At 43.1% G+C, this 26,610-nt stretch overlaps 1 protein-coding gene across 2 annotated transcripts in view; it reads left to right on the forward strand.

The window, feature by feature from the left end:
* NLGN4X (neuroligin 4 X-linked) overlaps window positions 1–26,610 on the forward strand; it is a 561,080-nt gene that overhangs the window by 141,765 nt on the left and 392,705 nt on the right. The gene's annotated exons all lie outside the window — the stretch shown is intronic.

Raw genomic sequence — 26,610 nt, forward strand, 5'->3', positions numbered from 1 at the left:
TGTATCGTGAGCGCTGAATCCTACACCCCCAAACCTTCGGGGCGTACGTCGACGGCATTTATTGACTGAAAGGAAGGCCTATTAAATCTAAACTTGGATGAAAAAAAAACCTCCCTGTCTAACTAAGGGATGGTTGAAAACATTTATCACACATAGCAGAAAGCAGACAGCTCATGAAAATAAAATATCCTAAAATTATAATTGAAATAATAACCTGAATGTTGGAGGGCCTTCTGCCCCGACGTTCTGGGATCGGCCGTCTGCCACCATCCCTTACGGCCTGCTACCCAGATGTTATGGGATCGGCCTTCTGCCACTATCCCTGAAGGCCTGCTACCCAGATGTTATGGGATCGGCCTTCTGCCACTATCCCTGAGGGCCTGCTACCCAGATGTTATGGGATCGGCCTTCAGCCACCATCCCTGAGGGCCTGCTGCCCAGATGTTATGGGATCGGCCTTCTGCCACTATCCCTGAGGGCCTGCTACCCATATGTTATGGGATCGGCCTTCTGCCACTATCCCTGAGGGCCTGCTACCCAGATGTTATGGGATCGGCCTTCTGCCACCATCCCAGACATCCCGAATCCAATGCAACTATGGGCCATCTGCCTTGTGAGGGGTCTTACCCACTATGGCCCCTCTCCAGAAGGTAGCGATTCCACCGCTCCCAAGCGGCCAGATAAGCCGTAAAAGTTGCAGGAGCCAAAGACCTGTGGGCTAAATCCTCCAATCCGCACACAGAAGCAGGAGAGAAGTCCCCTTGGATTAGAGTTGCAGGAGCTAACTGCCGAAACCACTGCCAGTCCCCGCGAGAAAGGATATCATCAATTTTGTTGCGCTCGGCCGGGACATGCTTGTCTCGCAACGTAATGTCGGTCACCCAGCATAGCAAGACTATCTGCGCGAAGACCCGCAGTCCAGCAAGGATGTGGACTCCTGCCTAATGATGGAAAAACTAAGCCCAAATTGTCGCACCAGAAGACCACCTGCTTGTTACTTGCGCATAGCGCCAGAGCGCCACTGCGCCCAGTATGGGAAAAATATCCCGCAACAGCAAGAATCGCAAGCACCAGAGGCATCCGTGAAAAGCTCCAGAGAGGGGAGGTGAAACGAACTAGAAATCCGTCCCAAATACGTAAATCCCTCGAGTGCTACACGAGAAAATGATGAGGGCGTCTAATCCCAACTGTCGCCCGTTCCAATTTCCCACAGAAAAACTCTACCCATTGGGATATCCTTCCAAGCAAAAAGAAACAGGCCCAAGAAGGATTGAGCCTGTTGTAGAGGATACCATCGGGAAGACGCAACACCTTGTCCCCAAGGAGCATTCAGAGACCACCGACCATATCCATCCGAATCCCGAGGTAAACAAGGAGGCGGAGGGACCCTGCCAATGGCCACCGCAGCAAGACGACGCAGCGAACAGAGCCAGGTGGGCCGAGCAAAAGAAAATCATCCAGGTAGTGCAACATACCCCGCTCGGCCGTCACCTGCTGCAGACCCCAGTGGAGGAAAGAACTGCACCTTGCAAAGTCAGCGCACGAGAGAGAAAAACCCACAGGGAGGCAGCGATCGATGTAGTAGCCATCATCCAGTTGAAAACCCATAAATCGAAAGGCGAAAGGGTGCAGCGGGAGGAGCGAAATGCTGACTCGATGTCCAATTCACACATCACCGCCCCCGGACCAAACGACCGAATGGCATCAATGGCCGAATCAATCTTACAGATATGTAAACAACCCTACCTGATAATAGGGATAGCTCTCTATGTACCCCAACTGTGTCACCCCTGTCTGTCTACCCCTCCCCTTTTAGAATGTAAGCTCTCACGAGCAGGGCCCTCTTCCCTCATGTGCTTATCCTTTCTTACTTTAATAATCTTCAACTGCACCAATTCTTCTGCCACCTGCTACTTATTCCAGTGTCATCTGCTGATGTAACTATGTTTATTTACCCTGTACTTGTCCTATACTGTCATCAACTGTAAGTTGCTGTTTTCCTGTTTGATTATTTGTTTATGTACTCTGTAATTGGGCGCTGCGGAACCCTTGTGGCGCCATATAAATAAAGGATAATAATAATAATAATAAATAGCCTCATGAACCGATGACCCGAGAGGACAGGAAAGATGGATGAGAAAGCCTATCATCCCGCCCAACGACAATGTAGCCGCAACCTTCTGCCGGAGCACACCTGGAAACTCCCGAACCAAATGCAAGTTCGTAAAAGCCCCGGGACCCTCCTGTCCATGTATGGGCAAGAGGAAACCAGGTGCGAAAACCCGAGTGTAAGAATAGGGCATCCACCGGCCGCGGGAACCGTCGCAGCCAGGGTATGAGCGCCCGAAGTCTAATTGGGGTGGGGGCTGTGGCCAGCGCTTGGGGCCGCGGGAGCGCGGCTCGGCGGGCCGGAATTACCCCTGTGCCGTATACTGGGCAGTCCTTGATGCAAGAGTGACGAATACGACACCGCCGCCCCAATCCGCATTGGGCAGGATTGAAAGCGAAGCATTAACCATGCCCCGCGCGCAATAAAACCCCTCAAAAGCCGGCAGAATGAGAGGCAGGTCGTGGAACCCGTCAGTCCTGCTGTACCGACTGAACCCTGTGGCAGCTCCGAGCACAATACCACATCCTTTTAACCGAAGGTATAGATCTGCCGCCCATGCTGTTCACGCCGGAAGTCCTCGTAGTAACGCCGCCAAATATGGTACAGCACATGTATAAGGAATTGATGGCGAATTATGTTCATGTGTTCGTCCGGGCGCGTCTCTAAGTAACACGCCGCAAAGATCTAACTCAAGTCGGGTAGGAGCGCAAAGCGTCCTCGCTGCCCCGGCCCTTTTGCTTAGCTGAAAGCAAGGCTATACGAGCATCGCTAGTAAGGGCAAATTATACAGATAGGCCCTTACAGATCCAGTCTCGGACCTGGGGCCGGAGACCACGGTGCACTTCCGTGTTGGCGCAGTAAACGGAGTCCGACTCCGCCGACACGTGTGAGGCGGAAGAGGTGGAATGCCGTTGCTGCCGCCGTTTTTGACGCTTGACCCTGTCCCAACCGTCGTCTTAAGAGGACACCCTCTGAGGACGTGGAGGCAAGGGAAGAGTCCGTGCCCCGACGCCTGCGCCTATCGCGCTTGCCGTTAACCTTACGCGCTGCTAGAGGAGTGGGACTGAGTACTAGCTCTCCCCCACTATGGGGGGAAAGTGCGCTCCCCTTGGACCAGTCAGGGTCCGATGAAGAATCACCAGTACGAGGGGAACTCCATCCGTCCCAGCAGCCGCCGTACGACTTGTGGATGCGCCGACTGACTACATTCCTGGCCCAACGTCCGCGGCTGGGGACAAAAAAGAGAGACAATGTTCCCCTGTTCCCCTATCGAACCAGCAGCCGCCGGGAGTGGGGCAGGCGGGGCGACCGTCGAGCCAGAGGACAGGAGCGGGATAAGAGATTGTGCAATGCTATCCTCCAAAGAAGCGGTGGCCAGACACGGTCCCCCGGGTACGGAGGATAACAAGGGAGCCACCGCCGACACGACAGAGGCACAAATGGCTCTAAGATCAGCCCAGGACGCGAGTCGCGCGCCCCACGGGAGGTTCGCAAACCACTTGTCGGGATCAAGGACTCCGATGATCCCTCACTGTCAGGTACAATGGCACGTCCGCTCCGCTGCGATACCCCCCGACGGAAACGCCCGCGCCGCGACCTCCTCCCATCCCGAGCAGTAGCCCCAGGAGGAGAAACCGGAGAATCGCCAGAACTAGAAAGAGGCAGCTACACGTCGGACTGAGGGCTATCCGTTGCAGCGACGGAAGCCGACAACCGGATGCGGGGCGGGACAGAACGCACGCCGGCCCTGTATGAGACCGGTAGGGGCCACACGGTCACGGCTGGCGGCAGTTCGAAGCGGCCTGCGAGCAGACCCGGAAGGGGCTGGCACCACGGGTCCAGCCACGGCAGGAGAGGCTAGGTGGCCCGTCCCACCGCGGGCGGACGCGGCACGCCCCAGGCCGACAGTTGTTACAATGGCCATCGCCGCAGCCCATCCGCAGCCGCAGAGCGTGTGTTGCCCCGCCCTGCCACAGGAGGGAGCCTGCCGGCGAGCGTGTCCCCGGGGCGCAGTAACTGGCCTCATATGGGCCCTGTAGTCCCCGTGGCGGTAGTGGCACGTGCGCGCTGGCCAGACCCCTGGCGTCTGGCAGCCGCACGGTCCCCCCCTCCCTCCTGCTGAAACAATATATATATAATATGGGCTTTCCCCCCCCCAGGGCGGCCGATGCGCAGGGCGGGACACTGTTCCCGGCCCCACGCGGCCAGCCCGTCCAGCAGCAGCCTCGAGCGGATCCAGGGACGGCAGGACACCGTCCCTGGCAGGCCGCATCAGACATCCACGGACCCCCTGTCGCTCCGTCTAGCGCCGCAGCCAGCGGCGGTGACGGAGACAGAGAGTGAAGCCGCAGGGGAGCGCGGGCGGGCGGCCGGAGCTCCAGTACAGCGGGCGCACAGGTCTCCCCGTGACGGCCGGATACCAGCAGAGTCCATAAGCCGTGCGGGGAGCCCTGCACTGTGCCTTGGTCTTTTAGGAAGCTGTATGGGGAATTGCCATGAGGAGAAAAGCAGGGGGGGGGGGGGGGGGAGCTGCAAAATGCAAGGACAGGAATAGAGGTAGGAGAAGGTGAGATAAAGGGAAAGCAGAGAGAGGATAGAAGGAATAATATAGGGAGAAAAAGGAATAAAGGAATAAAGTGACTGGGAAAGGAAAGACTTTTAGTAATTTAAGTGATAACAAAAGGGGTTACTTAGCAGTTCCACGAGAAGAGCTGAAAAGAGGGAGGAAGTACCATGTCAGCAGCCTATATGCATGACAGGCCAGCCCCTATACATGATCCAGCCAATCAGCCCCTCGGACCCTCTCTCTACGTTCCTCCCACCACAAAACATTAACCCCTTCCAAACCAAGGTGATGCATTGAGCGGCGCTGCGGAAGCCCCGACGGTGCGTTTATGCTGCTATGGTCACATTATGTTCCCTACGCAGTCTTTCTGAACAATTTTAAAATGTTATTTATAGATTTTGGTATTATGACATGAGACAAATTAAAGTAAAATGGAAAACAGAAAGCTGGTAAAGAAATAAGTAATTACAGGGAAATAAAAAAAAGTGGAAAGAAGAATGGCCATTATAGGAAAAGAAAGGTATCAGATATCATCTCAACCAGTTTCCAAAAGCATTGACGAAATGTAATTGCCTGATATGTTTTAGAGAGACAGCAGATTCTAAATTATTTATATTCCACTATATAAAAAAAATACTTTTAAATAATTTACAATATAAAAATATCACAAACAGTTTCTAATTAGACAGATTTGTTCTTCATTTTACCAAGGAACTAATTATTTCTCTGCTAAAGTTATAATAACATTATTGCATTTTAAGTACATTTTCTTAGCCAAGTACAGAAAGATTACATTCTTTACTTATGCTCAGACTTCTGTTCTGAATATTTTATTTCAAAATTGATTTACATTGACAGGTTGCATCATTTATTTGTACCCTCATTTTAACTGAATTGATTTTTAGTTACCATCTTTGGAAATAATCACTATTGAATATATTAATGGATCTACCCATACTCAGTCTGTACTGACCCTTAAACCCCTGCAGACCATTCTCTTTCTGTTTTTGTCTAATCAACTAATGGCCAAAATAATGTTACATCTTAATGAATGCTTTTACTTTTCTCTGTCAGTCACAAATTAGAGCATATTATAGCACTTAGGAAAGTACAATAGATAATAAGTATCAATCTAGTCATTTCAAAATAGAAATACATCTCAAGTTGTAATATGTTATGTTTATTTTGCTCTGTTTTTTCTCTTCTAAAGTAGAATATATACTTTTTAATAGATGTGCAACCTTTGCTCTAGAGAAGATGATGCAAAATCATAAAGAAAACTTGTGTTTTTAATGGAGTAGCTAATGCCTTACATCAGCTCAATGTTATGCACTTAACAAGATAACAATCATTACTTACATAAAGCGACTCACATAGACAATAGTCACAGTGACCCTGTCTCATTTATATGCCACTTTTTTATTAGAAGAAAAAGTACAAATGAGCTCAGCTGCAGCCGAGAACAAGCAGAAATATTAGCTTATCTAGTTCAGCCATCAGAAAAGATCAGCTAATGGGCATTGTCGCAGACAATGAAGAAAAGAAGCAGCATGGATTTCTAGCATTTGGAATTTTAGATTAGTGCCGCACAATTTTCTTGGACGATCCTCTGTGTCATCTTAACATGGTTTCCATTATTCTAAGCATGAAATGAATAATATATTAAGCACAGAGGAAGCAGCTACATATGCACCTGTGTATTACAATCATGCTTGGTTATGCTTATGGGAACAGTAAGTGTACTTGGACAAAGATGGTACTCAAAGTATTGGTCTCTATTGTCTGCATTTACTCTTAATTTTTAAAACAGGCAGTCAGACCTAGGATCTTTCTCGTAACTTCCCATCTTTTTTGTACAGCTCCTTAATTATGTTACATCATTGGGAAAAAAATGTTTATTAGTCAGAAAGGAACTGTGAGGACAATATAGTTAACTGCAGTAAAAATAATAGGAGAAAGAACATTATTTTATACAGGCAATTTTTCAAATAATGTATTATTTATTATTTTGGTAAATACCACATGTATTTATTTTACAGGATTCTCAGGCAACAACAAGTAATGATTAGGAAGCAAAAATCCAAGAGTTTTTCCTGACTTTATAATCCAAATTAAAGATGTCCTTTTTCCACTCATACAGTCTAGTCTAAGATACACAGAATGAGGATACAGTCATTTAAATTAAAAATATATATATAAAAATCATAGATGATGGGGCATTGTCATTGATTTGCCAGGATTCAAAGGCAGGTCGCTGCATCATGAAAGGCAGAATTTCAACAAGAATATATTACCATTGATGCAGACCAATATTTCACTGGAGAGGTGAATTAACAGGCAATTTGTTTAAAGATCTGAAAGTACTTTAGAAATAATCATCATCCTTCAGGCTTTCTTTACTTAACCTGTTTGATGATATTCACTCAGTTTGAATTGAAATAGTGCTGTCTCCCCTCTACATGTAACATTTCCGCAGCCACTATGCACTATAGTTATGTACTGCTACACCTTTATCTTCAGTAGTTATTGGGCCTAATTCAGACCTGATCGCTGCAGCAAAATTGTTTTCTAATGGGTAAAACCATGTACAGTGCAGGTGGGACAAATATAACATGCGCACAGTTAGATTTGGGTGGGGTGTGTTTAAACAGAAATCTAAATTGCAGTGTAAAAATAAAGCAGCCAGTATTTACCCTGCACAGAAACAATATAACCCACCCAAATATATATTTCTCTGCCCCACCTGCAGGGCCGCTATCAGGAGGGTCTGCCAGGACTGGAGTCCCAGGCCCAGACACTCAGACAGAGAGGGGGGGGCCCACTACTATTGTCTTCCAGCCTTCCCGCTTGCTGCTACTACCTGCTGCCCACTACTACCGCTAGACCTCCGGCTACTTCCATCAGCCCTTTTGAATTCTATTACTGCAGTGCAATTAAATGAGAGGGGGCTGCAGTACTACCAAATGTACATGCTTACTTGTTTTGCACCATCCTCCTTCCTAATGTCCAGATCCCGGTGGCTGGCGGGAAGGTGAATCCGGGACACTGAGCACTGGGCCGTGGCAGTAACTAGCAGTCTTACCCACCAGAGTTCTTCTGTGGTAGACAGGGAAGCAGCACCGCTCAGTGGATCATGTAAGTCCTGTGACACAGCTGCACTGTGTGTGCTAGAAGTGTTGCCGGTTTCTGTGCATACAGTTAATGCTAGTGGGTAAGACTGATTCATTTGCCAGAGTGCATGCAATTGGAGACCATACATCATTGCCTACATCTGAGCGGCGCTGCATACAGCAGGTGATTGATGTTCCGATCATGGAGAGATCTATTTGGAATGTACTTTTATTGGAGTGCGCTTGCCTGGGAACTAGACCACCAGAGAGATTAATAACAGATTCTTAGTGGAGGTGCTCACAATTGCCATCCATTATATCTGCAAATATGGGAACTGTACATAGAGCTCATTGGAGCCAGATACTGGTGTACCAGAAAATTAACAAACAAAGTAATCTGGAACACTTGCCTGATGTTAACAGTGAGGTACTGTATATGTACGGTAATCATCACCAGCACTGCTGGGGCTCCAACAGCTATATCACCTGGTTTTCTTACCATCCCTATTCTATACATCTGTAATCATAAACTTTCCCAGTGTGTGGAGTTTGTTATGAACTAATCTTTAATAGCTAAACTGCTTTTATTAAGTTAAGGTTTTTTCAGATTTTAAATATATTTACTTACCATTGTATAAATAAATTTTTAATACATTTAATCTGAGACATTGTTTTTAGTTGGTTTTCACAGGTGCTATTTTTTATGTATTGTGAGGTATATTGCCATTAGGGCAGGTGATTTATCTCTGGTTAGCTGCCTATCAATACCCACTTAATTAATGAGAAGGCACGCTAATAGTATTAGGTGCCCATCACCCACTGCCTTTCCTCATCACCCTCTGCTGCCCATCACCCACTGCCTCTTCCTGTTACCATCTGCCAGTTTTTTCCCATCAACCTCTGCCTCTCCCCATCACCCTCTGCCCATCACCCACTGTCTCCTCCTGTCACCCTCTGCCCTTCACCCACTACCACTGCTGTCACTCATAACCTCTGCCCATCACCCACTGCTTCTTCCTGTCACCCTCTTCCCATCACCCAGTGCCTCTGTCCATCACCCTCTGCCTTTTCATGTCACTATCTGCCCCTTCACCCACTGCCTCAGCTGTCACCCATAACCTCTCCCTGTCACCCTCTGCCTGTCAACTACTGTCTCTCCCTGTCATCTAAATGTATGGTTGTTGTTATTTTATGGGTATTAAGGCCCTGCCTATTTGGTCTGTCCCGGGCCCCACTGTTTCTGACGGCAGCCCGGCCCACCTGCAGTGCACATGGTTTTGTCCATTATAGAACAATTTTGCTGCTGTGTTCAGGTCTGAATTAGGCCCCTTGTTAGGAAGGCAGTAATGCAGAGCTATAATATGTGGCCCTTCTGTTATTCACTTGCTAAGGGGGGATTCAATTAGCCACAGTAAATTACTGTGGCTAATTGTTCTCCATGGGCTCATTCTATTAACCACAACCACTGACAGTACCGTGGATTTTTTTTCACCTGCCCAAGGTAGGAGATTAAAAAATCTGTGGTAACGGACCTGTTTTTGTGATCGCAACCATGAAAACAAATGGATATGGGAACATATCACAGATCTACAGTACATGTTTTCACACAAAAATGGGACAATTATTGCACATAAAAAGGGGCCACAATTGAATTATAACCCCATCAGGCGATAAATTGCAGTACATACCCATTTCTATTGTGCAATAATTTACTGTGATCAAGTGAATTTCCCCCTAAATATGATGGAATATTGTTATCCAGCACAGGATGTTGCAGTGATTGAGAAAGCTTGTACCATTTTGAGCATGGATTCTCATCTCTAGTCCTCAAGTAAAACCAACAGTTCCATGTTTTGTGGATTTCTTTAATCATGGTTAGGTGAGTTGATTTATTATTATTATTATTATTATTATTACATTTTATTTATAGGGCGCCACAAGTGTTACGCAGCGCCGTACAAAGGACAGTACAGGGAGACAAAACTTAGCATAACAGTAATTAAATAACAAAAATGGAGTGCAGGTAAGAAAGAGCACCACAATACTCAAAACATAATACAGCTTAGATGTAAGTAGCAAGGGGGTAATCATTGTTCTACTTGGGGCTGGCGGCCATAGAGAGCCTTTACTAGCAGGAGAAAAAGCAGGTAAAGATGGTCACTGACTGAAATGTGTCGAGAAGAGGGCATAGACAACAGTAGGAAAGAGGGCCCTGCTCTGAAGAGCTAACAATCTAGTGGGGAGGGGTGACAGACAGATGACATGAGGTGCAAGCAAGCAGGAGGAAGCCTGATGGCAGTATTCAAGCAAAGCAGAGAATGGTGATGTCCTGCTCTCAGTATTCAAGCCAAAAAAGGCTATGGCTCTCCCTCTATTGGAATTGGTAGTCTCTGGGGCTCTCTGAAATACAGACAAAGCCCTAATTCATGTTTGTACGCTAATTCCTACACAGCTGTGAATATTTCAGGGTACGGAACTGCTAAATATCACAAATGAAGCTGCCGCCCAGAAAATTATATTGATGCCCTCCGGAACCATTGCTAATTCTTCAGCAACTGTATAGGCATATGCAGCACCAACCTAAAAGTGAGGAACATCAACTCCTACGATTAACCTATTGCTACACAGACACCACAGACATGTTTGCCTACATACTTGATTGCAACTGAAGGCAGCAGATACATACTTGAAAATGGCCATGACACATCTGCATTTTTCTGCCACTCTCAATGGTAATTCCCACAAATGGTCCCATCCTGTTAATCATTCTGCATATAAAATGTTAGTGAAAGTGCAGTAACAAAAGTACATCTGCAGTCTGCTAAAAATCGCTTCATTGCACAAACATCGCCATTGCATACATACATGAATTAGGTCCACAGTCAATTGATAATCCATTTCTGGAATAATTAAAGCTATCTAACCTATCTCCTTCTCTGTCAGCACCACTTGCAGTTAGCAATGGTTGGCATGCCCCTTTGAATGCATTTAAACTTAATAGTAGTAGCTACTGTTAGACCTGTTGACCTTAATGCACAGGACATCCTGTGTCATTGGAGTTGGCATTGAAGTTGGAATTTTAGTACCAACTGATCCATTGCCTGCACTTTTCATTGGTGATACCTGATGTAGGACCTGACCTAGATCCAGCTCCAACAGATCATCTCCTTTATTCACAGCATTTATATTGTTACTTTTACTTTTGGATATGGTACCCAGCTGTGGAAAATATTTTAGTTGCTATGGTTACTTTGCAAACATGTGTGAGAAAAGAGTGCTAGACAATAGCCATAAATGAGCAAGAATTGTATCAGAGTACATATGCGCAGACTGGTACCATTTGAGCATGATATGATGAAAGGGTGTTACTAGGAATGACAATTGTAGTACCTGTGCTTAACATGTTTCTGCAACGCAAATGGCCACAATGCTTGCATAAATATGATTTCAATATGATAATAATATGCAAAGACGAGTGCACTAAATCTAGATATTGTACATGTCACTTATCCTGAACCACAAAAATATAATTTTGAATGCATACTTATGTATTACTTTAGCTTTATATACTATATACTGGTATATATATATATATATATATATAGTTGGAGCCACCATGCTATTGGACTCATGTTACAGTCGCATTACATTGATGCATTGATACGTGTATGATATCTGCAACGGGGACTTTTGCACATTTAAGATTAAATGAAGTGATTTTCTTTTTAACCAATTCAGCCCATGCACACCTAGATAGAGAGCTACTGTAAGTCCAGGTGTGTTTCCATGTGATCTACAGTCAAGTGATCATGTGAAAAGGAAAGGATTCATTGCTCCATCTGTTAAAAATTATAGAAGTCCACATGCATTTCGAATATTCTGTGAAAACAGATGGAACACTCTAAATAATCTTAACAGTAATCATTCTACACAGGACCATTATAAGGCTCCTGATATATTTTTTTATTACATCAGGAAAGCAGAGTACAACATTGGTCAATTGCAAATTGGAAAGAGTTATGTTTGATGTCTTCTTTACAGGGAAAACGGAAATAACTGAGAATCCCTAATGCAATAAGTCTTTGTTCTGTTTTTTACCTAGAACTACACTTGATATTTTACTAACGGCTAATGCTAAAACTGATGATAATGAACTGATAACCTGGCAGGGAGACGTTGGCTTCCTTTGGGGAAGATGTAGTACAACAGACAAAGTGCTTTGAAAATGATATAAAGGACTGCAGAGGAAATGGGAACTCGTAGCTTCACTGTAAAACATTTTAGCACTATAGTAAGTATAAAGGTCACTGTAGAAGTAGTACAACTGCAGTGATAGATCTGTAAGTCAACACTCTGAGCAGAGGCACAGCGTAATCTTTTGTGGTTAGAACCTGTTTTTATACATCACTTTTGGTCGTAGAGGAAGACAACACATTAAGTTATCTATCCATCTATATATATATATATATATATATATATATATATATAGTTATATAATATAGTATATAATATATATGTATATATGAATATATATATATATATATATATGTATATATGAAAATATGTATATTGTATATACACTATTACAGTGGTTCCCAAACTTTTTTGAATCATGGCACCTTAGAGTATCAGAATTTTTTTCACGGCACCCCTAGGCCAAAAGTTTCTTATTGAGAATTTTAGAAAACAATAAGTAAATTATGTTTATATGTCATCCTAAGTTTCTTTAGTGTGTTGTGGAACAATATTTGCTTCTGTTTGTCCTTTTATAATTGGCAGCCACAAGCACTGGTTTTGTCTATTACTTTGACCAGAAATAGTTTGAATTGGTCCTGGACCACCAATCCAAGGCACCCCTGCTAGTGTCCTGAGGCACCCCATGGTGCCTAGGTACACAGTTTGGGAACCACTGCACTATTAGCATATAAAAATATTAAACTTATTTTTTGCTATTTGCATTATGAATTTTATTTGATCAATGCACTATTTTTAACCGTCTTCCTGAAACACTTTGTATATGCATGCAAATGATACATGTTGGTGTGCAACATTTTGTTACATCCCATGCACTAATTTTATTTTTGTTCTTTTAGATTTTGGCTTGGGCCAGAGCCATAACTAGGAGTGTGTGAGCAGTGATGTCACACAAAGTGCAGGGCTTGGGTTGCGGCACGGCTGCTGCCCCATGGCCCACGGCCTCTAATGACATCCTGCATCCTGTATTGACTCTGTAAAGATGCCCGGAGCATCCTTTGGATGCTCCAACCATCACTCTGCAGCCTGTACAGCTTCTTGTAGGGTCCCGAGGATGCTCCTGGTAGTGCTGTACTTACAGCATGTTATCATGTTGGCATGTTATCATGTTGTTATGTAGCAGTTGAATCTCCAGCAGAAAAAGGCAGATTCTACGATTTTTATATATGGTAATTTAAAATGCTAAAGTAATTTCATATTTAGCAATTTTAAAGTATGCAAATCTATTGCGAAATCACAAAAGAATTCAATTATTTGCAAACCACCACCACAAAAAAGAATCACTGTACAGCATATTGCAAAGTTACTGAAACCAATGATTTGTACTGAGTAAATTGTAAAACAAAATAATCTACACACACACACACACACACACACACACACACACACACACACACACACAAACACACATACAAACACACACTACAAATTCCATTGAAATGAATGGGCTTTTGAAATGGTATAGATCATTAGGTAAATTGTGAAAAGGTCAACAGTGTCTAGGTGGACCCCAATAGGTCAACAGGGACCTAAGGTGGACATTGTCAAAATGTCAACAGAGAAAGGGTCAACATGAGTTTTTAATATTTTTTGGTGTAGTTTATGTCCAGCCACTGGGAACCAAAATTAGTGTACCACTTCCTTTCACATGGTGAGCGAATGTTTCGGGCAAGGTGCCTTGATCTGCTACCACTGCCTTTGGCACAGATTACTATTCACCAATTTTAGTCCACATGGATGGTAATGTATGAAAAAGTTGAAAAAATGTAAAAAGCTCATGTTGACCATATGCTGTGCCAATCATTGTCATGATGACCTTTTGACCATGTTGACCTTTTGACCATGTCAACCTTATGTATGTTGACTATTAGCAGTCGAAATACTGACTGTCGACTTTCTTACTGTGGACCTAAAGACCGGATACCATTGAAATGGATTGGAAAGAGCACCAACAATAAACAAAAATATGATCAGGCAGCATTCCACCTCACAGATACTATACTCAGGCCAATCTAAAAACAGAAATTACTGTAGGAATTATGTAACTAAAATAGGAAGCAAGTGTCTTTTGTCATATTGAATTCTGAGCCAGCCTTATCAGCCTTGGCTGGTTTCCACTGTAACAGGGAAACTGCAAGTGCTAGTTCAAGCTAACATTGGTGACTACCAGATTCTGGTTTGTGATGGCACCATTATGAGTGGAAGCTGCAAAGACCAATATGTTTCCTCTGCTCCCAGAAAATACCAGCACCAAAACATCCTGGGGATCTTCTCAGACCAACATATGCTTTGGTGAGCTTACAATAAGTCTTGAGCCACTTTAGGCTGTTGAGACTGGGAAGAAGATTATTTGCTACTTTATAACTTCAGATTTTTCAGTTTAATGGACTGGGTTTAAAATCAATCAAAATCAGAACAATTCATTTGAGTGTCAAATAAAATTATTGTTTGCCAAAGTAAAGAATTAATTCAAAAACTTTGGACTTTTCATATTTTTGACCAATGTAATGCTAGTGAAAGAAAACAAACTTTAGTAGTATGTTTAGCTTTATACCACTGCAGTCAATTAATAATTAGCATGCAGAATTTCCAACTGTGCAAGTCCAAACTATAGTACTTCTAAATGCAATTTAATAGAAAAAAATTGTCTCACACGCCAGGGAGAAGAATACATTTAAATTGACTATTTAAGTACATTAAAAAGCATTTTCTCATACATGTAAATTATTTACTGCAAAAACATGGTAAACAGACTTTCCTGGCAATTCTGCTGTAGTGACCTTAGTTTTCACAAGCACAAATAATTAATGATGGCTAGCATTACAAAAAGCCTAGCTTATTTTTCTGCATTCTTTATATTTCTTTGTTAGTTAGACAATAATGTGTCCACTCATTACAGCTTTATAGTGTGCTAAAGTTGTCTGGCGATATCTCAGTGTTATATATTGTTATCCATGTATTCCTGCCATACATTATGAGGAATTAGTAGTGGCTGGTGCAAGTTTATTTATGTCTGTAATGATGAGGCGATGGTTCTGCATACCCTCCTGTCATTAGGAGGTGGCTATCATTGTTAAGTTACAGTTATCTGTTAAATAAAAGTTGCATCTGTAAATTTGGGATATATTTTAGAATAATTCTGAAAAGTTTGTAAAGAAGTGGTGCATTTAACATATAATTATTAAGAAAGGTAGATTTCTTTACAATTTTTTTTATATCTAGGAGGTTGAAGATTCATCTGCTTTCAGAAGTTTATGTTGCAAAGTAGCATTTGGTTGGTGGAAAAAAGTATTTACTGGAGAAAAATAATCAGGGTGGAATTATTTAAGATGTGTATGTTCCTTCAAGGTTACAACTGGGAGACATAATAATGCATACGATGTGATTGTACAATGAAACCCATTGAAAGATCAAAAGGCATTGTGAACAGAACATTGAAAGAAAAGTCTTCCCATGAATTGCAAGGATCCACCTATCAGAAATTTCTGAAACTATCACTCATTGAGAATAATTTGTAATATCCTTGGGCCAAAGTAGATTTACATTAAATGCATCACTGTACTTGTAAAATAAACAAAACCCGGTTATATCCACTTTAATATTGTTCTTTAAAACTTATCTGAAATGTTACTTCTATAGCATGCAAGCAGCCTTGTATTTTAATTAAAAAATGCACAGACAACAAACAGCATAGTTTTAAAATATCATGTATAAATAAAGATGCCCTTTACCCATTTTATTTTACAATATGCTGCAGGCTCAGCTCCAATGTATTACTTTCAAATCAGCAAATTTGTACAGCAACTGCATTATGCACAGTATTTAAATGCAATCCTTAAATAAGGGATTTTCTCTTCGTTTTAGCCTGTAATCAGTTTTATATAGATAATGGAAAAAAAGATAAAAAGTGCAGTTAATATTAATATTATAAGGTATTATAAGGTATTTCTAGATATCAAAAATGAACAGATTTGAATTGAATTTGTAATATGTGCAAATCAGACTAACTTTAGAAAAATGAGGCTTGAAGGAGGTAGTTATGTAAGAAGGAAGGAAATATGAGTTAGGAAAATCTAGAGCTTAGCAATATGAAATTGAGCAACGTGGACTGTGGTTAGTGATACTACAGTAGGGCAAATATAAACAGCAGTGTCCCCTTGCTATTCTTGTATTTATGGTTATGGACCATGCTTGCCTACTTTTGAAAAAGCATTTCAGGGAGATTATCACTACAACACCTATGTGCGCAGTGGTAAAGAGTACTGCTGCACCTAAGCATTGTTAATTGAGCTGGAAGATTTACTTGATTAAAAGACACTGATACATTTCAGAGTTTGCTTGTGTATTGTGTTCTACTCATATGTGTTTCCATATAAGTGGCAAGGAGAATTTTTTTTTTAAAATGCATATCATATGTATGTTGTGCCTTATAACCAATGCAGGGAAATGACACTGATGATCCCATTTGAATGTTTATATTTTTCCCAAGTACATAACAGCTACATAATAAAGAGGTGCAATCAGGGAGATGTCTAGCCTCTTCAGGGACTTAGGAAGATTGCTACTACGTTTTTCAGTGATTCTCTGACAATCGGAGAGTTGGCAACTATGTTATGGACTGACAGACTGTTGATTGCTTTTCAACAAACTGTATCCACAATTACTGTAAGTTATTGAGCACTTTTAAAATAAACACTTTGTAGTTTTAAGCTAAATATTAGATTTTTTTTTATTTTAGAGATTATTACAGGAATCCTAACCTTGGATGATTAATATTTTGGGGTTGATGCAGAATTGTTAGCAAAATGGGTGTAAAGTACTCTAAAAATAGTGCAAGGAAAAATAGCTATTTATGCCTATACGCGGAACGCATATTCTCCTTCATCAGATTGAATTTTGCAACATCCCTATAGGAAGTGGTACATATATAAAAGGTACATGTTTCTTCAGGTCAGGGTGACCTTTATTTGCATGAGAATGACTTTACTGTAATTAGCCTAGACTATAATGCCCCACCCTGTTTGCAATTATCCTGTATCCCAAGACACAAATGGGTGTAAGTGGCATAATTGTACAAATCTTCATGGGCACATATTTATGCATTTTCTTTTATGGAAATGCACAGAGAAAAATAAAGCAAGCTATTCTACAGTATGCTACAAAAACTGGAATAGTTCTCACTCTACAGAGTGGATTTCTGCTTCCAGTGATGTCATACAATATATGCAATTTGTCTGCAGCACGAGTATAATAGCAGCATTCATTGGTATATTTCAACCTTTCTTTCTCATGAAAATGTTGAGTTTAATCTGCAAACAATGTACCCTAGTGTTCCTTTTTTTTTTTTAAAGAAATAGTTTCCCTCCTGTAATCGGTAATTTGTTATGTCTGCTAAGCTGTCAGACACTCGCTGCTATTTAATTAGAAAAGCACCTATCCCCAAATACTGTTTGGCAACCTTGCTGCAACAGAGGCAAGAAAGCACAATGGACATATATCATTATATATAAGTACAGCTATGACTTCATGTATATTATTAAGATCAGTCATTCCATTAGATTAACAGCATATGTGTGACGTGTCTGTAATTACATTAATTTACATTAATTTAGGCTACATAAAAGTTGTAAAACTTAGTGTAGCATGAATCAGGGCCAGTCCCCACTTTTTCTGTCCAGAAGCATTTTTTATTTTATTTTGTGCATCACCTTTTTATAAGAGTTGCATTTCTCCATACACTTGGTCTAATATTTCTATAGTTTATATTACTGCAAATGGGTGTGGTATACAAGTTAAACAGTTAAAAGATAGACAGTAATTAGGTCGACAATATATGGTCGACAGTCAAAGTCCTACAGGGTCAAAAGTCCAATAGGGTCAAAAGTCCGATAGGGTCAAAAGTCCAACAGCCAAAAGTCCAACAGGGTCAAAAGTCTGACAGTCAAAAGGTCGACAGGGTCATAATCTCAACCCAAAATATGTATTTTTTGTGTTATTTTCTGTTTTTAAACTTTTTTTACAAATTTGTTGAAATTCGTCCCCTTGTTGGCTCGCTTCGCTCACCACACTTTCGGCTCGGTGGCACGCTTCGCTCATCACAAGATTACAATAGGTAATGTTTTGTGACAAGGATAGTAAATAAAAAAAACAAAAACCATTGCAAACACATGAAAAAATCCCTAAAAAACATTTGTCAACATTTTGACCCTGTCGACCTTTTGGCTGTCGACCATTTGACTGTTGGACTTTTGACCCTGTCGGACTTTTGACTGGCGACCATATGGTGTCGACCTTACGACTGTCTATCTTTTAACTGTCTATCACCCACCTACTACTGTAAATGTGTCTATTAATGTATAGTACATTATGTTGACATGTTCATTATATCGACATCAATCATGTCAACACTGGTATAATGACAAGATTGTGAATGTCAACACTGTGATTGGCGATATTCCGACTGCATACCATCTATGTATATACAATATGCATATACTGATTATATTCTGTGACAAGTAGTATCATATAAAAACATAGATAACACACTACCTAATCTGTTTTGCACAGAGAGAGAGAATAAAATGTTGCCAAGGAAAGTGACTGACATAAATGATCACACATTTTAGCTGCAGTTTTCTTGCAGTAGAGCATCCATCATTTTGACATTAATTTGTGCACTTGAGTTACCTGATCTGCACTGTCATTATTAAAATCAGCAACAATACTTATACAGTTTACCTACTATATTTATAATTCTACCTAAAGATATTGATAGGATTGCTACTGTCCTCAGGATGCATAAAAATTGCTAGGTCTTACAAATCAGTAGAATATTTAACTAAGTGAAGTCCTCTGCCAGAAATCATTAATGGTACAGAACATAACTAAGATAAGTAACATTGTTTATGATATCCTGAGAATACTGTTATACTACAGTAATTAAAGTGCTAAATTATTAAAACAGTATAGCATACAGTATGTCTAAACAAACACATATTTATACTATACAGTACCTCTTCCAAACCATAATGAAAGAATTCCAATGTCTGTCATACCTGCCATTTCAGGAAGATACTCTCCTTCCCCCCCTCCTAATTCAGCATCTCTCCATTAAGAATCCCATAAATAATGGTGTGATAGTTTTAAAAATGTATGTTTCCTACTGTTATGGAAGCCACCGGACTATACCAGAATCACAGTGCCATAAAATGTAGCAGAGACATTCAATGTGTTTATTGTAGGGAATACTGGAACAGCAAAGGTGTGGCTGGATATGCAGAAAACATGAGATACAAATTAGAGATGAGCGGGTTCGGTTTCTCTGAATCCGAACCCGCCCGAACTTCATGTTTTTTTTTCACGGGTCCGAGCGACTCGGATCTTCCCGCCTTGCTCGGTTAACCCGAGCGCGCCCGAACGTCATCATGACGCTGTCGGATTCTCGCGAGGCTCGGATTCTATCGCGAGACTCGGATTCTATATAAGGAGCCGCGCGTCGCCGCCATTTTCACACGTGCATTGAGATTGATAGGGAGAGGACGTGGCTGGCGTCCTCTCCATTTAGATTAGGGTTGAGAGAGAGAGAGAGAGATTGACCTGAGGCTGTGATACTGTAGAAGAGAGTGCAGAGTTTAGTGACTGACGACCACAGTGACCACCAGACAGTGCAGTTGTTTGTTTTATTTAATATATCCGTTCTCTGCCTGAAAAAAACGATACACACAGTGACTCAGTCACATACCATATCTGTGTGCACTGCTCAGCCCAGTGTGCTGCATCAATGTATATATATATCTGACTGTGCTCAGCTCACACAGCTTATAATTGTGGGGGAGACTGGGGAGCACTGCAGTGCCAGTTATAGGTTATAGCAGGAGCCAGGAGTACATAATATTATATTAAAATTAAACAGTGCACACTTTTGCTGCAGGAGTGCCACTGCCAGTGTGACTAGTGACCAGTGACCTGACCACCAGTATATATAATATTAGTAGTATACTATCTCTTTATCAACCAGTCTATATTAGCAGCAGACACAGTACAGTGCGGTAGTTCACGGCTGTGGCTACCTCTGTGTCGGCACTCGGCAGCCCGTCCATAATTGTATATACCACCTAACCGTGGTTTTTTTTTCTTTCTTTATAGTCATACTAGTTACGAGTATACTATCTCTTTATCAACCAGTCTATATTAGCAGCAGACACAGTACAGTGCGGTAGTTCACGGCTGTGGCTACCTCTGTGTCGGCACTCGGCAGCCCGTCCATAATTGTATATACCACCTAACCGTGGTTTTTTTTTCTTTCTTTATACATACATACTAGTTACGAGTATACTATCTCTTTATCAACCAGTCTATATTAGCAGCAGACACAGTACAGTGCGGTAGTTCACGGCTGTGGTTACCTCTGTGTCGGCACTCGGCAGCCCGTCCATAATTGTATATACCACCTAACCGTGGTTTTTTTTTCTTTCTTTATACATACATACTAGTTACGAGTATACTATCTCTTTATCAACCAGTCTATATATTAGCAGCAGACACAGTACAGTGCGGTAGTTCACGGCTGTGGCTACCTCTGTGTCGGCACTCGGCAGCCCGTCCATAATTGTATATACCACCTAACCGTGGTTTTTTTTTCTTTCTTTATACATACATACTAGTTACGAGTATACTATCTCTTTATCAACCAGTCTATATATTAGCAGCAGACACAGTACAGTGCGGTAGTTCACGGCTGTGGCTACCTCTGTGTCGGCACTCGGCAGCCCGTCCATAATTGTATATACCACCTAACCGTGGTTTTTTTCTTTCTTTATACATACATACTAGTTACGAGTATACTATCTCTTTATCAACCAGTCTATATATTAGCAGCAGACACAGTACAGTGCGGTAGTTCACGGCTGTGGCTACCTCTGTGTCGGCACTCGGCAGCCCGTCCATAATTGTATATACCACCTAACCGTGGTTTTTTTTTCTTTCTTTATACATACATACTAGTTACGAGTATACTATCTCTTTATCAACCAGTCTATATATTAGCAGCAGACACAGTACAGTGCGGTAGTTCACGGCTGTGGCTACCTCTGTGTCGGCACTCGGCAGCCCGTCCATAATTGTATATATCACCTAACCGTGGTTTTTTTTTCTTTCTTTATACATACATACTAGTTACGAGTATACTATCTCTTTATCAACCAGTCTATATATTAGCAGCAGACACAGTACAGTGCGGTAGTTCACGGCTGTGGCTACCTCTGTGTCGGCACTCGGCAGCCCGTCCATAATTGTATATACCACCTAACCGTGGTTTTTTTTTCTTTCTTTATACATACATACTAGTTACGAGTATACTATCTCTTTATCAACCAGTCTATATATTAGCAGCAGACACAGTACAGTGCGGTAGTTCACGGCTGTGGCTACCTCTGTGTCGGCACTCGGCAGCCCGTCCATAATTGTATATACCACCTAACCGTGGTTTTTTTTTCTTTCTTTATACATACATACTAGTTACGAGTATACTATCTCTTTATCAACCAGTCTATATATTAGCAGCAGACACAGTACAGTGCGTTAGTTCATGGCTGTGGCTACCTCTGTGTCGGCACTCGGCAGCCCGTCCATAATTGTATATACCACCTAACCGTGGTTTTTTTTCTTTCTTTATACATACATACTAGTTACGAGTATACTATCTCTTTATCAACCAGTCTATATATTAGCAGCAGACACAGTACAGTGCGGTAGTTCACGGCTGTGGCTACCTCTGTGTCGGCACTCGGCAGCCCGTCCATAATTGTATATACCACCTAACCGTGGGTTTTTTTTCTTTCTTTATACATACATACTAGTTACGAGTATACTATCTCTTTATCAACCAGTCTATATATTAGCAGCAGACACAGTACAGTGCGGTAGTTCATGGCTGTGGCTACCTCTGTGTCGGCACTCGGCAGCCCGTCCATAATTGTATATACCACCTAACCGTGGTTTTTTTTTCTTTCTTTATACATACATACTAGTTACGAGTATACTATCTCTTTATCAACCAGTCTATATATTAGCAGCAGACACAGTACAGTGCGGTAGTTCACGGCTGTGGCTACCTCTGTGTCGGCACTCGGCAGCCCGTCCATAATTGTATATACCACCTAACCGTGGTTTTTTTTTCTTTCTTTATACATACATACTAGTTACGAGTATACTATCTCTTTATCAACCAGTCTATATATTAGCAGCAGACACAGTACAGTGCGGTAGTTCACGGCTGTGGCTACCTCTGTGTCGGCACTCGGCAGCTCGTCCATAATTGTATATACCACCTAACCGTGGTTTTTTTTTCTTTCTTTATAGTCATACTAGTTACGAGTATACTATCTCTTTATCAACCAGTCTATATTAGCAGCAGACACAGTACAGTGCGGTAGTTCACGGCTGTGGCTACCTCTGTGTCGGCACTCGGCAGCCCGTCCATAATTGTATATACCACCTAACCGTGGTTTTTTTTTCTTTCTTTATACATACATACTAGTTACGAGTATACTATCTCTTTATCAACCAGTCTATATATTAGCAGCAGACACAGTACAGTGCAGTAGTTCACGGCTGTGGCTACCTCTGTGTCAGCACTCGGCAGCCCGTCCATAATTGTATACTAGTATCCAATCCATCCATCTCCATTGTTTACCTGAGGTGCCTTTTAGTTGTGCCTATTAAAATATGGAGAACAAAAATGTTGAGGTTCCAAAATTAGGGAAAGATCAAGATCCACTTCCACCTCGTGCTGAAGCTGCTGCCACTAGTCATGGCCGAGACGATGAAATGCCAGCAACGTCGTCTGCCAAGGCCGATGCCCAATGTCATAGTACAGAGCATGTCAAATCCAAAACACCAAATATCAGTAAAAAAAGGACTCCAAAACCTAAAATAAAATTGTCGGAGGAGAAGCGTAAACTTGCCAATATGCCATTTACCACACGGAGTGGCAAGGAACGGCTGAGGCCCTGGCCTATGTTCATGGCTAGTGGTTCAGCTTCACATGAGGATGGAAGCACTCAGCCTCTCGCTAGAAAAATGAAAAGACTAAAGCTGGCAAAAGCAGTAGCACCGCAAAGAACTGTGCGTTCTTCGAAATCCCAAATCCACAAGGAGAGTCCGACTCCAATTGTGTCGGTTGCGATGCCTGACCTTCCCAACACTGGACGTGAAGAGCATGCGCCTTCCACCATTTGCACGCCCCCTGCAAGTGATGGAAGGAGCACCCGCAGTCCAGTTCCTGATAGTCAGATTGAAGATGTCAGTGTTGAAGTACACCAGGATGAGGAGGATATGGGTGTTGCTGGCGCTGGGGAGGAAATTGACCAGGAGGATTCTGATGGTGAGGTGGTTTGTTTAAGTCAGGCACCCGGGGAGACACCTGTTGTCCGTGGTAGGAATATGGCCGTTGACATGCCTGGTGAAAATACCAAAAAAATCAGCTCTTCGGTGTGGAAGTATTTCACCAGAAATGCGGACAACAGGTGTCAAGCCGTGTGTTCCCTTTGTCAAGCTGTAATAAGTAGGGGTAAGGACGTTAACCACCTCGGAACATCCTCCCTTATACGTCACCTGCAGCGCATTCATAATAAGTCAGTGACAAGTTCAAAAACTTGGGCCGACAGCGGAAGCAGTCCACTGACCAGTAAATCCCTTCCTCTTGTAACCAAGCTCACGCAAACCACCCCACCAACTCCCTCAGTGTCAATTTCCTCCTTCCCCAGGAATGCCAATAGTCCTGCAGGCCATGTCACTGGCAATTCTGACGAGTCCTCTCCTGCCTGGGATTCCTCCGATGCATCCTTGCGTGTAACGCCTACTGCTGCTGGCGCTGCTGTTGTTGCTGCTGGGAGTCGATGGTCATCCCAGAGGGGAAGTCGTAAGACCACTTTTACTACTTCCACCAAGCAATTGACTGTCCAACAGTCCTTTGCGAGGAAGATGAAATATCACAGCAGTCATCCTACTGCAAAGCGGATAACTGAGGCCTTGACATCCTGGGTGGTGAGAAACGTGGTTCCGGTATCCATCATTACTGCAGAGCCAACTAGAGACTTGTTGGAGGTACTGTGTCCCCGGTACCAAATACCATCTAGGTTCCATTTCTCTAGGCAGGCGATACCGAAAATGTACACAGACCTCAGAAAAAGAGTCACCAGTGTCCTAAAAAATGCAGCTGTACCCAATGTCCACTTAACCACGGACATGTGGACAAGTGGAGCAGGGCAGGGTCAGGACTATATGACTGTGACAGCCCACTGGGTAGATGTATGGACTCCCGCCGCAAGAACAGCAGCGGCGGCACCAGTAGCAGCATCTCGCAAACGCCAACTCTTTCCTAGGCAGGCTACGCTTTGTATCACCGGTTTCCAGAATACGCACACAGCTGAAAACCTCTTACGGCAACTGAGGAAGATCATCGCGGAATGGCTTACCCCAATTGGACTCTCCTGTGGATTTGTGGCATCGGACAACGCCAGCAATATTGTGTGTGCATTAAATATGGGCAAATTCCAGCACGTCCCATGTTTTGCACATACCTTGAATTTGGTGGTGCAGAATTTTTTAAAAAACGACAGGGGCGTGCAAGAGATGCTGTCGGTGGCCAGAAGAATTGCGGGACACTTTCGGCGTACAGGCACCACGTACAGAAGACTGGAGCACCACCAAAAACTACTGAACCTGCCCTGCCATCATCTGAAGCAAGAAGTGGTAACGAGGTGGAATTCAACCCTCTATATGCTTCAGAGGTTGGAGGAGCAGCAAAAGGCCATTCAAGCCTATACAATTGAGCACGATATAGTAGGTGGAATGCACCTGTCTCAGGCGCAGTGGAGAATGATTTCAACGTTGTGCAAGGTTCTGATGCCCTTTGAACTTGCCACACGTGAAGTCAGTTCAGACACTGCCAGCCTAAGTCAGGTCATTCCCCTCATCAGGCTTTTGCAGAAGAAGCTGGAGACATTGAAGGAGGAGCTAACACGGAGCGATTCCGCTAGGCATGTGGGACTTGTGGATGGAGCCCTTAATTCGCTTAACAAGGATTCACGGGTGGTCAATCTGTTGAAATCAGAGCACTACATTTTGGCCACCGTGCTCGATCCTAGATTTAAAGCCTACCTTGGATCTCTCTTTCCGGCAGACACAAGTCTGCTGGGGTTGAAAGACCTGCTGGTGACAAAATTGTCAAGTCAAGCGGAACGCGACCTGTCAACATCTCCTCCTTCACATTCTCCCGCAACTGGGGATGCGAGGAAAAGGCTCAGAATTCCGAGCCCACCCGCTGGCGGTGATGCAGGGCAGTCTGGAGCGACTGCTGATGCTGACATCTGGTCCGGACTGAAGGACCTGACAACGATTACGGACATGTCGTCTACTGTCACTGCATATGATTCTCTCAACATTGATAGAATGGTGGAGGATTATATGAGTGACCGCATCCAAGTAGGCACGTCACACAGTCCGTACTTATACTGGCAGGAAAAAGAGGCAATTTGGAGGCCCTTGCACAAACTGGCTTTATTCTACCTAAGTTGCCCTCCCACAAGTGTGTACTCCGAAAGAGTGTTTAGTGCCGCCGCTCACCTTGTCAGCAATCGGCGTACGAGGTTACATCCAGAAAATGTGGAGAAGATGATGTTCATTAAAATGAATTATAATCAATTCCTCCGCGGAGACATTGACCAGCAGCAATTGCCTCCACAAAGTACACAGGGAGCTGAGATGGTGGATTCCAGTGGGGACGAATTGATAATCTGTGAGGAGGGGGATGTACACGGTGATATATCGGAGGGTGATGATGAGGTGGACATCTTGCCTCTGTAGAGCCAGTTTGTGCAAGGAGAGATTAATTGCTTCTTTTTTGGGGGGGGTCCAAACCAACCCGTCATATCAGTCACAGTCGTGTGGCAGACCCTGTCACTGAAATGATGGGTTGGTTAAAGTGTGCATGTCCTGTTTTGTTTATACAACATAAGGGTGGGTGGGAGGGCCCAAGGACAATTCCATCTTGCACCTCTTTTTTCTTTTCTTTTTCTTTGCATCATGTGCTGATTGGGGAGGGTTTTTTGGAAGGGACATCCTGCGTGACACTGCAGTGCCACTCCTAAATGGGCCCGGTGTTTGTGTCGGCCACTAGGGTCGCTAATCTTACTCACACAGTCAGCTACCTCATTGCGCCTCTTTTTTTCTTTGCGTCATGTGCTGTTTGGGGAGGGTTTTTTGGAAGGGACATCCTGCGTGACACTGCAGTGCCACTCCTAGATGGGCCCGGTGTTTGTGTCGGCCACTAGGGTCGCTAATCTTACTCACACAGCTACCTCATTGCGCCTCTTTTTTTCTTTGCGTCATGTGCTGTTTGGGGAGGGTTTTTTGGAAGGGACATCCTGCGTGACACTGCAGTGCCACTCCTAGATGGGCCCGGTGTTTGTGTCGGCCACTAGGGTCGCTAATCTTACTCACACAGCTACCTCATTGCGCCTCTTTTTTTCTTTGCGTCATGTGCTGTTTGGGGAGGGTTTTTTGGAAGG

The sequence above is a fragment of the Pseudophryne corroboree genome, chromosome 2, assembly GCF_028390025.1.
Source record: "Pseudophryne corroboree isolate aPseCor3 chromosome 2, aPseCor3.hap2, whole genome shotgun sequence".
NCBI lineage: Eukaryota > Metazoa > Chordata > Amphibia > Anura > Myobatrachidae > Pseudophryne > Pseudophryne corroboree.